This window comes from Phyllostomus discolor, chromosome 13, assembly GCF_004126475.2.
Source record: "Phyllostomus discolor isolate MPI-MPIP mPhyDis1 chromosome 13, mPhyDis1.pri.v3, whole genome shotgun sequence".
Taxonomy (NCBI): Eukaryota; Metazoa; Chordata; class Mammalia; order Chiroptera; family Phyllostomidae; genus Phyllostomus; species Phyllostomus discolor.
Genome location: NC_040915.2, coordinates 3,232,123 through 3,246,490, shown reverse-complemented (window position 1 = coordinate 3,246,490; position 14,368 = coordinate 3,232,123). Strand labels below are relative to the sequence as shown.

Genomic DNA, 14,368 nt, shown 5'->3' with positions numbered 1-14,368 from the left:
AGCCACTGGCCTAACATTTCTTGCTCTTCACCAGCATACCTTCCAACACAGGGTCTTACCCAGAGGTGCTGAGGAGTTGGGGTGTCAGGCAAAATGAGATTGCCTTAGCTCAGTCACCTCATCTTTAATTGTGGTTACTGAGAATTCCTACCCTGCTGACATAGATACCTCTCCACACATCTGGTCAGTCACTGTGACCTCTGTTTTCTTATAACTGCCCCCCTTTCATTCATTAATTCAGTAGAAACTTATTGGGCTCCCCCTTACAGCGTTATGGGGAAAATGGATAAGTAATAACCAAGTGGAGAGCTGAGCAATGAGAGAGAAGCCAGAGGTGGTAGGGACCTGGGGAGGCTTCCAAGAAGCAGCATCGGGGAGGGGGGCCCTGAATCATGTGCACAAATAGCCTGAAAAGGAGGGGATGACATAGAGCTTTCAGCAGGAGGGTCCAGAGAATCACTGGGTTTTGAAGGAACTGACCACCATTCAGCGTGGCCAGAAGCGGGGGGCAGTAGGGGTGGAATGAGAGGCCTAAGGAAGGATGGGAAAGGCCACAGGAGCCAAGCCTGTCTGTGCAGGGCCTTGCTGGTCAAGTTACAGAATGTAAGCTTTATCTGGAAGGTAGTAGGGAGCCATGGGAAGTTAAGGAGCAAGTTCAAGCTTATATCTACAGCAGAAATCTCACTCCTGCAGGATCCAGGAGAGGTTGGTCCCGCCTCTGGAAACAACCCTGGCCAGGGCCCGGCCTCAAGATGTGACAGGGTTGTCTTGCTCCAGTAACAGCTGAGGCTGCTTGTCCTCTGTGCCAGCTACTCTGCAGGACACCTCTGGCTGAACCCTGAGACGGGCACTGTTGCCGTCCCTGTTTTCCAGTGAGGAGGCATCACTTACTCAGAGCCGAACTCCCAACCCAACACCCGCTCACTGCAAGTTCTTCGTCCCCACTGGACAGGAGCAGCACCTGCTTTCTGACTAGACAGCCAGGTTTTAGGAGAGTGGTGGAGGCCTTTGGTAATCGATCCCAAATGCTGGTGAACACCATAGCCATCCCTTCTGATGGGTCCAATAACTGTTTCCTTCCCTCCTACCCACCCCCACACACCCCTCCCACCACCACCAGGGGCTTCCCCAGAACAGCAGCAGGCTTCCACTTAAGATCAAGGAAGGCCTGGCCACATCTGAAGCCATAAGGCCCTCCAGCACAGTTCATTTCCTGCCCCAATACCTTGTTTCGGTCTGCTAACTTGACCATGTAGTCCCAGCCCCAGCCCCAAGGCCTCGAGTTGCCACCTTCAAGTGTTTTTTTTTTTTTTTTTTTTTTTTTTTAAAGATTTATTTATTTTTAGAGAGGGAAGGGAGAGAGAGAGAGAGAGAGAGAGAGAGAGAGAGAGAGAGAGAGAGAGAGAGAGAGAGGGAGAGAGAGAGAGAGAAACATCAATGTGAGGTTGCTGGGGGTTATGGCCTGCAACCCAGGAATGTACCCTGGCTGGGAATCGAACCTGGGACACTTTAGTTCCCAGCCCGCGCTCAATCCACTGAGCTACGCCAGCCAGGGCAAGTGTTTTTTTTTTAATCTCAAGCACCCTCCTTTGAAAGCCCTGAGTGTGGCATCCACTGCCTGTCTGTCCTTGCCCCCTTCTCATCTTCCTGGCTGCCTAGTGCACTCACTGTGCTGGGCAGGCTGCCTTCCATCCAGCCGGTTCCCAGCGGTGCTTGTGCTGGTGGTACCTGTGCTTCTTCCTGTAACTGCCTTGCAGACTCTTACTCATCCTGCAGGGCCCAGGTGAGACAGCTTTTCCCTGACCCCACCCCTGCAGACAGTCATTTTTGCCTGAGCAAGAACTACTGGCTTCCAAAATCTGGTCCAAGCCAGTTGGTGGGGCCCTGACAAGACTCTGGACAGAAGCTTCTCTGACCACCAGTGACCAAGCCTGGGACTTTTTAGCTCAAAGTAATTGTCAGGGAAACATTTCTGATACCTGACCTATTCCCTCCCCTCTCTCCTACAGACACAAAATTTATGGTTCGAATTACGGACCAAATGGGTTATGCAGAACTGAAACCCTCCATAAAAGGATTTTGGGGTGTTTGGGAAACATACAGGCCTCTGTGCCAGGCAGCATTTTCAGAAAACTTAAGAGACCCAGCCTCTGGGATCCTGGAGTCAGATAGATGCGGTTGAATGGCAGCCAGGCCACTTTCACCAGGCAAGTTTCTACCCCTCCCTCAGCCTCACAAATGGGGCGATTGTGCAAATTAACATGTGAATGGGGGCGGGGCCTTGTGCCTCGCCTTTCACTGAGCCGCCACCCACTGGAGCTTCTCTGCCCGACATACCACCATCTGCTCCCCCACCCCCAAGCTGGTCCTCTTCTGGTGCCTGATTTTGTTAGATGCACTCTCAGCCCCCAGCCAAGCACCTCTCATCCAGAGAAATGAGCTGATTCCCAAGGGAGGAGGAGGAGGAAGTGGGAGAGCGCTGGGCTCCCGCGAAATGCCTCTGGGAGAGGTGCAGGTCTGCAGTCTGCTGCCCGGAGCCGCGCTGCACCTTCCGTCTGCGCGTAGGTTACCGCTCTGCACACACCCGCTCATTGTCTCCCTGGAGGGAGGACAGTACCCGATTTTACAGGTGGAAACAGAGGCTGAGAAGGAAGAGGTTTGTGAAAGGTTCCCTTCCGGTAAGTGGTGCGGAGGCACAGAGGTTGTGCCCAGTGTGTACTAAGAGGAGGTCAGGTCAGATAAAAGGCAGAGATGAGCCTCTACGGTGACGGCTTCATGAAGAGGATGGTCTTCCAATTTTTTGATCAAGTCCCCATTTTGACAATTTCTAGGTCGTATGAATATAACCCACTCTCACTTGAAAGTTGGCATCTACTTTTGTTTTTTGAAGTCATATATTACAAATAATATATGTAATAAATAATTGGTACACTGTATGTGCACTTTAAATAAATCTTAATCAAAACCTACATGGCTGTAGATTCAACTCTATAAATTTATAGAAAATGTCGCCCATGTGTCTAAAATGGCAAAGCCAGCCCATCACCAAATCCCTCAGCCAACTGTCAGAAGAGATCTGTCTCCACTTCTCAATGACAAACAGCCTGTTCTTGTGCGTCCCCATGACAACTGTCCCCCTGCTGGGTTCTAATTCTAGGACAGACTGACAAGGCCAGACCCTTGTCCTGTAATGAGGTATGTCCTTGGAAGTTGTCCCAGCACCCTCTCTCCTGAGGGGGCCCACCAGGGAGATTCATGTGGTGACAAGTGGCTTTTCTCTTGAGTGGGAAACTGGCTGAAAGGAGACCAAAAGAGAGAGGTACTTTCTCAGGCAGACCAAGAATTTCATATAAAATTAAAGATCTGCCCTGGCTGGTGTGGCTCAGTGGATTGAGTGCCAGCCTGCAAACCAAAGGGTTGCAGGTTCGATTCCCAGTTGGGGAGCATGCTGGGGTTGTGAGCCAGGTCCCCAGTGGGAGGTGTTCAAGAGGCAACCACACATTGATGTTTCCTTCCCTCCCTTACCCTCTCTCTAAAGATAAATAAAATCTTAAAAAAAGAAAGAAAGAAAGAAAGAAAGAAAGAAAGTTAAAGGTCTGTGAACTCCAGTGTGATTAAAATAATCTGGAAAATCTTTACACCCCCCCAGGTGAAGACTTTAGGCAGAAAACCACAATTGGATTGGAAAGCATGTGGCTGTGTAGAACAGGAGGCAGTATCGGTCAGCGAGGGTCTAGGGAAGGAGGGCTTTGTCTGAGGCAGGGAAGACTTGGTCTCCCATAAACTTCAAGGCCTGTTTGCTGTTCCCTCTGCCTGGCAGGCTGCCCTCCCTCCCGGCTCTCCCCAGGAGTACATGCCCCACCTGGGGACCTGGCCAGCAACCCAGGACTCTCTGTCAGTCAGCTCGAAAGCCTCTCTTCAGGCAAGCCCACTGCCTCTTCCCCCACCTCAGAGAGCCCCCTTGGACCTCAGGTGCCTCTCTCACATCTTCCTGTTGAGTGACTTATATTGATACTTTTCTACTTATTCTTTATTGTGTTTTTATTTAGATAGAACCCATATACCATAAAATTATACAACCTTTTAAAGTGTATAATTCAGTGAGGTTTTTAACAAAGATTATTTACTTATTTTTAGAGACAGGGACAGGGAGAGAAAAAGAGAGGGAGAGAAACATCGATTGGTTGCCTCTCATATGTGCCCTACCTGGGAACCAGGCCAGCAACCCAGGCATGTGCTGTCACTGGAGATTGGAACCGGCGACCTTCCGCTTTGCAGGATGATGCCCAACCAACTGAGCCACACTGGCCAGGGCTCCAGTGACTTAAAATACACTCACAAGGTTGTGCAACCATTATCACTGTCAGTTCCAGAGCATTTCCATCACCCCGACCCTGTGCCCATCTGTAGTCGGTCCCCATTCTGCCCCGCTCCATAGGCCCTGCAAACCAGGAAGCTGCTCTCTGTCTCTATGAGTGTGCCTATTTTGGACAGGTTACATAAATGGAGTCATACATCATGTGGTCTTTTATGTCTGGCTTCTTTCACCGAGCATAATATTTTTGGGGCTTGCCCATATTATAACATACATTACTACTGCATTCCTTTATATGGCTGAACAGTGTTCCATTGTGCAGATTGGCCACACCGTGTATCAGTGGATACCCATCAGTTTGCAGACATTTGCACTGCTTCTACTTTGGTACTCTCGTGAACGATGTTGCTATGAACAATCATGTACAAACTTTCATGAGGACATGTTTCATTTCTTTTGGACATATACGTCAGAGTGGAATTGCTGGGTTATGTGTAAACTTTTAAAAAAATTTGATTGATTTTTTAAGACTGTATGTATGTATGTATGTATGTATTTTTAGAGAGGGGAAAGGAGAAAGAGAGGGAGTGAAACATCAATGTGTGGTTGCCTCTCTCACACCCCCTACTGGAGACCTGGCCCGCAACCCAGGCATGTGCCCTGACTGGGAATTGAACCAGCTTCCCTTTGGTTCGCAGGCCTGTGCTCAATCCACTGAACTACATCAGCCAGGGCTATTTATTGATTTTAGAGAGAGAGAGAGGAAAGGGGGATATATATATATATATATATATATATATATATATATATATATTTGTTGTTCCACTTATTCATGCATTCATTGGTTGCTTCTTGTATGTGCCCTGACTGAGGATCCAACCTGCAACCCTCATGCACCTGGGATGATGCTCCAACCAACTGAGCTACCTGGCCAGGGCGTATGTGAACTTTTTGAGGAGTGTTACCAAAGTGACTGCAGCATTTTATATTCCCACCAGCAATGTCCAAGGGTTTTAATTTCTTCACATCTTCACCAACACATTATTTGCCATTTTGAGTATAGTCATCCTAGTGGGTGTGAAATGGCATTTCATTATGGGTTTAATTTGCATTTTCCTAATAACAATGATGTTGAACACCTTTTCTTGTATTTATTGGACATTTGTATATCTTCTTTGGAGAAATGTCAATTCAGATTTGTTGCCCATTTTACAAATTGAGCAATTTGTCTTTTGTTGTTGTTGAGTTGTAAGTGTTCTTCATGTATACAAGTCCTGGATACAAGTCCTTTAACAGATATAAGATTTACAAATATTTGCTCTGGTTGGTGTGGCTCAGTGGATTGAGCGCCAGCCTCTGAACCAAAAGGTTACCAGTTCGAATCTCAGCCAGGGCATGTGCCTGGGTTGTGGGGCTGGGTCCGTAGTTGGGGGCGTGTGAGAAGCAACCAATCAATGTATCTCTCACACATTGATGTTTCTCTCACTCTCTTTCTCCCTCCCTTCCCCTTTTTCTAAAAGTAAATAAAATCTTTTTTAAAAAATGATTTACGATATTTTGTCTCATTTTCTGGGTTGGGTTGTCTTCTCATTTTTTAAAAAGATTATTTCTTTACTTTTTTATTTGTTTATTTATAGGGGAAAGGAAGGACAAAGAGAGGGAGAGAAACATTGATGTGTGAGAGACACATTGATTGGTTGCCTCTTGCGTGCCCCCAATTTATAGTACGCTTAATTTATAGTGCGAGTTAGGGGTTCAACTTCATTCTTTTGCATGTGAATATCCAGTAGTCCCAGCACCATTTGTTTGAAAAAACTGTCTTTCCCATTTCATGGTCTTGACATTCTTGTTAAAAAATAAATTATCCATAGAGGCATGATTTATTTTTAATTTTTATTTATTGATATTAGAGAGAAAGAGGAATGGAGGGGAGAGAGAGAGACAGGGACAGAGAATTATCAATTTGTTGATTTATGCATTCACTGGTTGATTCTTATTTTTTTTTTAAGATTTTATTTATTTATCTCCAGACAGAGGAGAAGGGAAGAAGAAAGAGAGGGAAAAAAACATCAGTGTGTGGCTGCCTCTTGCACACCGTCCACTGGGGACCTGGCCCGCAACCCAGGCATGTGCTCTGACTGGGAACCGAACTGGTAACCATTTGGTTTGCAGACCCGTGCTCAATCCACTGAGCCACACCAGACAGGGCTCATCGGTTGATTCTTCTCCAATTCTTGTCCTGACTGGGGATTGAACTCACAACCTTGGTGTATATTGGGAGGACACCCTAACCAACTGAGTTGCCTAGGCAGGGCTGGGTTTGCTTTACAACTTTTTATTTATTCTAGCAATTATCAATCTTCTTCATCTCAAGGCACGTATAAACTAATTACTAGAATTCTGTGGCACACCCAAAAATATATTTTTTGCCAACGTGACAAAAAATAGGTATCATTTTGTCTTTTTATTGTATTTTTTCCATTACCATTTAGTCCCTTTATGGCTCCCTCCCTGCAGCAATCACCACACTGCTGTCCACGTCGTGAGTCCTTTCTCCTTTCTGCTCAATCCCTCCACCTCCACATCTCCCCACCCACTAGCTGTCATCCTGCTCTCCATCTATGAGTCTGTCCCCATTTCCCTTGTTAGTTCAGTTGTTTATTAGGTTCCACATATGAGTGAAATCATAGGGAACTTGTCTTTTTCTGACTTAGCACAATGTTCTCTAGGTCCATCTATACTGTTGCAAAGAGTAAAATTTTCATCTTTTTTACAAAGAAGTGGTATTCCATTGTGTTTAGGTATAAGTTTGATTCATTCACACTGGACACTATTGTTGTGTTATTTGTCATTTTTTCATTGGACAATCTAAGGGAAAAGGGGTCAGCGCCCCTGACTAAACAGGCAGCTATTGCATGTTTTAAACGTTCCTGCTGCACGCTGGTTGAAAATACTGCTTTAGTCCTTCGGTCAACAGGCCTGTCTTTATGCCAGTACTACACAGCCTTAACTGCCTGATTTTGTGTGTCTCCACCCCCACCTTTCTCACTGTCTAGACTGGAAGTACCAAGGGGTCAAGACCTGCTCCCTGCTGTGTTCCCAATGCCTAGAACAAAGCCTGGTACTGAGTAGATGCTGGATAAATACTTGTGGATTGAGTGAATAAATTCTTGAATGAGTACAGTGCTGTTGGGGAGGAAACCAGTTGAAAGGGCTGGGTTGAAGGTATAGAACCAAGAGGTCACTGAGGTCAAGTGTGCGTGAATAGGGTCATGGGGTCATGGGCCAGAGGAAAGGAGCAAAGAAGAAACCCTTCATCCTCTGAGGCAGTGCAGGCCTCAGCTGTTTCAGATGGGAAGCAAAGGAAATTGACAGAGGTCCCACCCAGGGCTTCTGCCTCCTTACAGAGGTAGCAACTGAAAGAGAAGGGAGGGGCAGCAGGCTCAAGGAAACCAAGGACAGCTGAGTGACAGTAGGGCCCCAGTCCAGGGTTCAGCCTAAATGGTGGGCACCTTCTGCTCATGACTGGGTCTCTTCTAGGGTTCTGTGGGGCCAGTGCTATCAGATGAAGGGTCAAGGGGTCAAGTGCTGGAGAGGGTACATGTAGGTCATGGTCAGGGAGCCCAGGCTGGCAGTGCAGGGCCCCTGACCATAGGCAATGCTCCTGAGCCCTCAGTGCCAGCCACCCCAGACACTCACAGCGTAGTGTGCAGTGCTGAGGAGAGGTCAGGCAGGGCCACCTCCCACAGGTGACTTCTCAGGGCTGGAATGACCCTGTGGCAGCTCACCTGGCCAACACAGCTGGCATGGGGGATAAGGGCAAGCCATGAGGCCAGCTTGGGGGCAGAAACAAAGCCCAGCTAAATAAACACACAGGCCTGCCCGGCTCAGTGAGCTTGGTTAGTATCTGAACTTGATATTTACACATTTTTGTCTGCAGTTTGGTAATACTCTTAAGCCTTCAGAAGGTCTTGAAAGATACCCCTAAAAGACATAAAGGAGATATAAAGGGGGAGGAGTAGTTGAAGTAGTTGAATGCGGCTAAAAGAGGGTGAGGAAAATGTTGGGAAGTTGTTAGGAGCAGACCATGAGAAGCTTGAGGCACAGGGTCAGTCCCACTGGCAGGGCCAGACGCACGCACGGACATGGCCTTGCAACTATGTGGAGGCTAAGAGTGGAAGCAGAGAGAACTGAGAGGGCCCTGAGCCCATGAGGGAAGAGGAAACTATGACTTGGACCAGGGAAGTGCCAGAGAAATGGGGGTAAAAGGTGGTCTAAGAAGGGTTTCAGAAGGTAGAAAGGACGGGCCCTGGAGACCAGATGGGGGCATGAGGGAGTACGAGGGGTCAAGGTAGGCTCCAGATTTCCAGCTCAGGTGAGGGGGCCAGAGGGAGGGAGGCTTCAGCCAATGCGATGTGGGGACTGTGGGGTGCAGCTGGGGTGGGAGTGGGGAGTACGTTCACTTCATTTTTGTAAGATTTTATCCTGACATTTTAAACATACAGATAAAGAAAAAAGAAAAATGTAACCAATACCACTGAGATTCAATATATGTTAACACTTTGCCATATTTGCTTAAGAGATTTTTTTTCTGAACCACTTCAAAGTGAATTAGGGACATTGTGATACTTCTCATCCAAATACTTAGCAAACTTCCCCAAAACATGAGGACAATTTCTTACATAATCACAATACCACCCAGTAATACTACCGCTCTAATGTTTAATGTTCTTTCCATATTCAAATTTAAGTTCCCACCATGTTTTCCATGGCTTTTGACTTTCCAAGTGACCTAGCCAGGTAGAAGGTACCATGTTCTGCCATTGGCTGGTGGCTTCCTCATGGTGACCTGTTCTTCTGCCCCCACCTGCATTTCCTGTAAACTGGACATGAAGTCAGAGTCTTTTGGGTTAACACTTTTGGCAGGAATGCTCTGAAGTAAGGCAGATGCTGGTGTGCTGGCATGTTAGGGTTGGAGAGTCTGAAGGTCATCAGGGCTGACGTCACGTTAGCAGTAGAACTTACGAGTATCTGTGGTTGGAAGACATGGAGGAAGAATCAGGTGAGAGTGCCTCCAGAGTCACTGCAGAGGAGATGGGCCTCCAGCCAGGAATCTGTGGAGGAGATCCCCCAGGGCATTTCCAGAGGAGTCCCTGATGAGACAGGACCAATAAGATCACCACTTGAGGCCCTGCCATGCACCCCCCCACCAAAAAAAAAATCCTGGGTCTTTGCCTCAGAGAGTCAGTTGATGTGTCTAGAGTTGAAAATAAGCCCCCTAGAGGGACTTGTAGTGACCATGAATGATAGGGAATCTACCAAATCAAAACTGGAAGTGCAGGGCTAGGATAGCCACCGGGAGGATGGAAGTGATTTCAGAAAGCCTAATGAGTACTATTAATGAGCCTAAGGCAAAGGATGAGACCAGAAAGGAAAAAGTGGGGGTAGGGTGGAGCTCAAAGAGGTGGCACCTCCAGCTCGGCCCAGGGAGCCCTGGCTCAGTCAGGGGACCTAAGGCTATGTTGGGCCCTGGATCTCCAGGATGGGCAGCGACTGAAGCTAAACCATAGAAGAGAGTGGCCCCTATTGCCTTCAGCATCCTGAGTCTGTGGCAACGAGGGGTCAGAAACACCCTGAGAACATCCAGTCACATGCTTCCCCTGTGCTGACACCAGCTTCTCACTGTGGATTAGGACACATTGCAAGACATGGTCCTGTCTGCAAGTCCAGGTTCATCATCTACCCTGTGCCCCTCCCTCTTCAACCTTCAGCCTCACCAGCCACTTTTGGTTTCTAGATGCAGAAGTACTTGCCATGTTATTGCTCCCCCTCTTCAGAGCTCTGTGTACCAACTGCCTGTGCTGCTAAGAGGCAGGCACACTGTGAAGCACCTGTGAAGTGATCAGCACAGACTCTCACCAAGACCAAGAGGCCCAGTTTGACCCCCGCCCCCCCAGCCCTGATACTGATAGCTGTGTGACCTTAGGCAAGTTACAAAAACTCTCTGTGCTTATATGTCCTCTCTATGGTTGTTCAGAGTTAGTGTTACCAAACTCCAGGGGTTCACTTCTTAGGGTATTCTATTCAAGAATGAGACATGGTTGTTGTTAGGCAGTTTCATTTACTTGCAGAAAGTAAAGGACACAGGATTCACATTCAAAGCTCAATCTCCCAGAAGGGTGGCTTATTCATTGCTTAAATACACTGTTTGGTTAATGACATGTTGATTTCTTCTTTGCAGCTGGCTGCACTTATCAGGTTGGTTCCCTCAAGCTTATCTGGTTACAGCTGTTTCTGCAAAATACATCTTAACATTCAGCAAGGATAGCATTTAGTAAGAACCACTCAGACATTGAGGCTCTTGTCCTACCTAACATTAATATGAGTTTCAGCCCTGGCCAGGTGGCTCCATTGGTTGGAGCATCGTCCTGTTATGCCAAGGTTGCAGGTTTGATCTCGATCAGGGCACGCACAAGAATCAATCAATCAATGCACAAGTAAGTGGAACAACAAATTGATGTTTCTCTCTCTCACTCCCTAAAAACAAAACGTTAAAAATTATGTATATGAGCATCAAAAAGTGCCTGGCACCTGGTAAGTCCTGTAATCTTTCTGGTCACAATCATTGTTCTTGCAAGGCTCCAGGGAGTTCAAGATCTGCCCAAGCTCACAGAGCTGGTACATGACAGCAGTCTTAAGGTGTTTCTCCGGTACGCTCCCTGTGGCATCACACTTGTGGATCATGGCACAGAAACCCACCTGACTGCAGAGGTTTTCTGTGCTGTAAATCCCATGGTTTTTACATACTCTGCCCTACTACTGTTTCTGTAGGTTAAATTGACCCTTAGCAGACCAAGTGAAGCGATTGTGCCGTTGGAAGACTAAAAAGGCACACAGGCAGATCCCTGTTGACAAGCAGTTTACGATCTAGTAAGAGACTAGAAAGAAAAAGTAGCCTTAACACCAGGCCTTGCATGATGATTGTGAGCTCCTAAAGGGTAGGAAATTCAACAACCATAAAAAAATACAACCCATGGGTATTTTTTGGGGGGTGGAGGGGGGACTCAACCATGTACAAAAACACCTGGTAGGTATTTAGCAGTCTCATTTTACAGAGCAGGAACCTAAGTCTCAACAATGTTAAACACCTGTCGTTGGTCACTTGATGAGTGACTTGAACTTGGTTCTGTCTTCCGCCACATCACCATTTTGAGCCTGACGTGACAAAAGGGACTGGGATGTACATAACAGGGATAAACTGCATGAGCCGGCTGGAGAGAAGAGGGAGACTTGGCAAAAGGATTCAGGGTCCGGGCCAGTCGGGTCTGCGGACTCAGGCAGGGTAGCGGGACAGGAGCCCAGTTGTCTGCACGTGGCCCCGGAGCCGCCCCACCGCAGCTCTAGCTTCCGCTCACACAGCGCTTAAAGCATTTCTGGGAGAGCGCCTCTGATTGGCCGGCTCGGTCAGGTGGCCCCCGCAGGCCAATCAGCAGCGGTCAGTCCTGGGGGCGCGCGCTGCGCTGCGGACTTGAGCGGGAGGAGAAGGTGCTGTGTGTGTGCTGAGCCCAGCGGAGGAAAGGCTGCCAATACCTAGTAATGTCCGGCGAGCCCCAGTCCAGCTAGCGACCCCGCTGACCCTTAAGGCCTATTTATCTGATTTGGCCTCCAGCCCTGCCCCCCGGCTCAGACAGGAAAGAGGGAAAAGGCCTAGGCTGGCCCCCCCATGTGGGCTTTGGGTCCCGCCCTAATGTGGCCTTGCCTTTTGTGCATCTTTTTCCTCTGGCCCTGCTGGAGCTCCAACCCTTCTGTCTTCTTGCTCCAGTCCAGCAGTCCACAAAGGATGTGGTCTCTCTTTTCTTTTAAGAGAAAACTCTCAGGCCGGACCAGTCTGGCCCAGTTGGTTGGGCGTCGCCTTCTGGTAGGGGCACAGGCCTGGGTTTCGTGTTCTGTCCCCGGTGGGGCCTGGTGGAGAAACCCATGGATGTTTCTCTCCCTTTCTTCCTCCCTTCCCTAAAAGTAAATAAATAACATTTAGAAAAAGAAAAGAGAGGAAATTTACTTGAAAAAGAGAAATCTCAATGCCCCTCCAGCCAGGTTCTGCCCTCTCTCCCATTTACTTCCCTTGGGCTTCCTTCCTCACCCCACCCCTTTGGCTTCACTCACAATGCAAAAGCTGCACAAGTGAGCTAAACTTAAGAGGGGAAGCCAAAGTGAAAGTCTTCCTTGTCCTGTCTAATATTCCACACCCAGGGCAGACTAATTGCCAGCTCGGCAAAGGCAGCACTGCCGACTGCTGGAGGCAGGAGAGAGAACCATGAACTGCAGTCCTAGGGCAGGCAGCCAGACTGGGAAATAGCAGAGATCAAAGTTCGAGTCTTGGTTGGATGATCTTCAGGGCAATATTGGACTTCTCTGAGTCCTCATTCCCACCTGGAAGTTGGAAATATAAACAGACTCCGTCTCACGGAGCTGATGCAAGGATTCTCCCTACGGTTCTTGGAGGCACTGATTGGTACTCGACTGTTTTAGCTGATAGACTTGGAGGAGAAAGAGGACTTTTGTGGTACACTATCGCCACCGTGTGACTAGCTGGGGAGTTACACAGGGAAGGTTCACAAGCCTTGGGAGGGCTATCTGGACTCGTATTCTCTGAAGACTGGGAATGTGTTGCCCGTGCCCATTTCGTTTCTGCTCTCCAGGCTCGCTCGGGCGCTGCGGGCCAGTGCTGGCACCTGTGGAGGAGAAAGTATCCCATCCCTGGGCTTAGGGCAGTTGTTGTGCTTTCTCTAACTCCGGAAGTTTTGTTTTGGTGGCTCTTCGGCGTTGCATTCAAGGCCCTTCAGGACCGGAACTCTGGGTAACTTAGCTCTGACCCGCCCCAAGAAGCAGTTTCCACCTTCTTCTCCCTTCCCAGCCCTCCTGGATCTCCCTTTGTCCTCCCCTGACTCAGGAGCCCGAAGCACATATCCCCACTGAGCATGTAAAGTTCCTAGGGCAGTTTTCACATGAAGGGCAACCATTAACTGAGCGCCTGCTGTGTGCCTGGTACTGCACTGGACTCCTTGTGGGCATTTATTCTGTCACTCTTCACAAACCCCAGAGAGCATATGATCACTCCCATTTTGTAGAAGAGGATGCTGAGGCAGTGAAAGGTAATGTGACTCACCCGAAGTCCCATAGCCATCAAGTGACAGAACCCTTCCTGAAACTGCAAGGCCACCTAGTATGGTGGATGAGGCAGACAGACTAAGGTTCACCTCCCATCTCTGCCACTCACTACTGACTTCAAAGTTTTGAACCCAATCGTTCTGTCCTCTCTAAAATGAAGTGGCAGCTCCCACTGGCCTGAGTGCTGTCTGCAAGGGGCAGGGAGCATTTGGGGACTAACATCCAGGGACGGAGAAGCGGAAAGGGTGTTGCAGCCAGCAGCCAGAGCTGGCATGGAGCGTGCTGGAGGAAACTGGGGTCCCCTCAGGAGGCTAGAGCGCTAGCTCAGGACCCAGCCAGCAAGAGTAGGTAGGGCTCAGGGGTCCAAGCCCCCATCACCCATCACCTGTGTAACCCTTGCCTGTCCTTCTGAAGCCCACCTGGGCCTCTTTGGCGCCTTTGTCACTCGGCAACCTCGGAGGGGCCTTTCCTAACACACATCTAACCACGTCCTTTGCTGCAGGAAACTTTGTCACTTGCTGGGGACTCTCTACCCTCCCGAGAGCCCTGTGGGTCTGTCACTGCAGCCCTGACAGTTCCATCAACCTCTCTGGTCTCTGGTCGCCTCCCATCTCCTTGGAGGTCTCAGGCCTTTGCTCATGTTGTTCATGTGGCCTGAAACTCTCTTCTCTCCCTTCTTCGCCTAGTTAATGCTGAGATGTTGGAAGGTCTCCTCATGGGGGGATGGGCAGTTTGAGACCCGACAGAGGAGTAGGAATTCCGGAAACCGGTAGGGAGTGGAAGACTGTTCCAGGAAGACAAAAAGACCAGTGCAGAGGGCTGGGAGTGCCCGAGTCGGAGGGAAGGGGGTGAAGGGAGGGACTGAAGCTAATGGGAATGAGGCGT

General features: G+C 48.8%; 1 long non-coding RNA gene across 1 annotated transcript; it reads right to left on the bottom strand.

The window, feature by feature from the left end:
- Nucleotides 1-10,416: 10,416 nt before the first annotated feature.
- Nucleotides 10,417-14,023, bottom strand: LOC118497914. The gene is made up of 3 exons (XR_004900429.1): nt 12,375-14,023; nt 10,907-11,842; nt 10,417-10,609 (listed from the first exon to the last, which is right to left on the bottom strand). It is a non-coding gene; the product is annotated as an uncharacterized LOC118497914 (long non-coding RNA).
- Between the last annotated feature and the right edge of the window lie 345 nt (nt 14,024-14,368).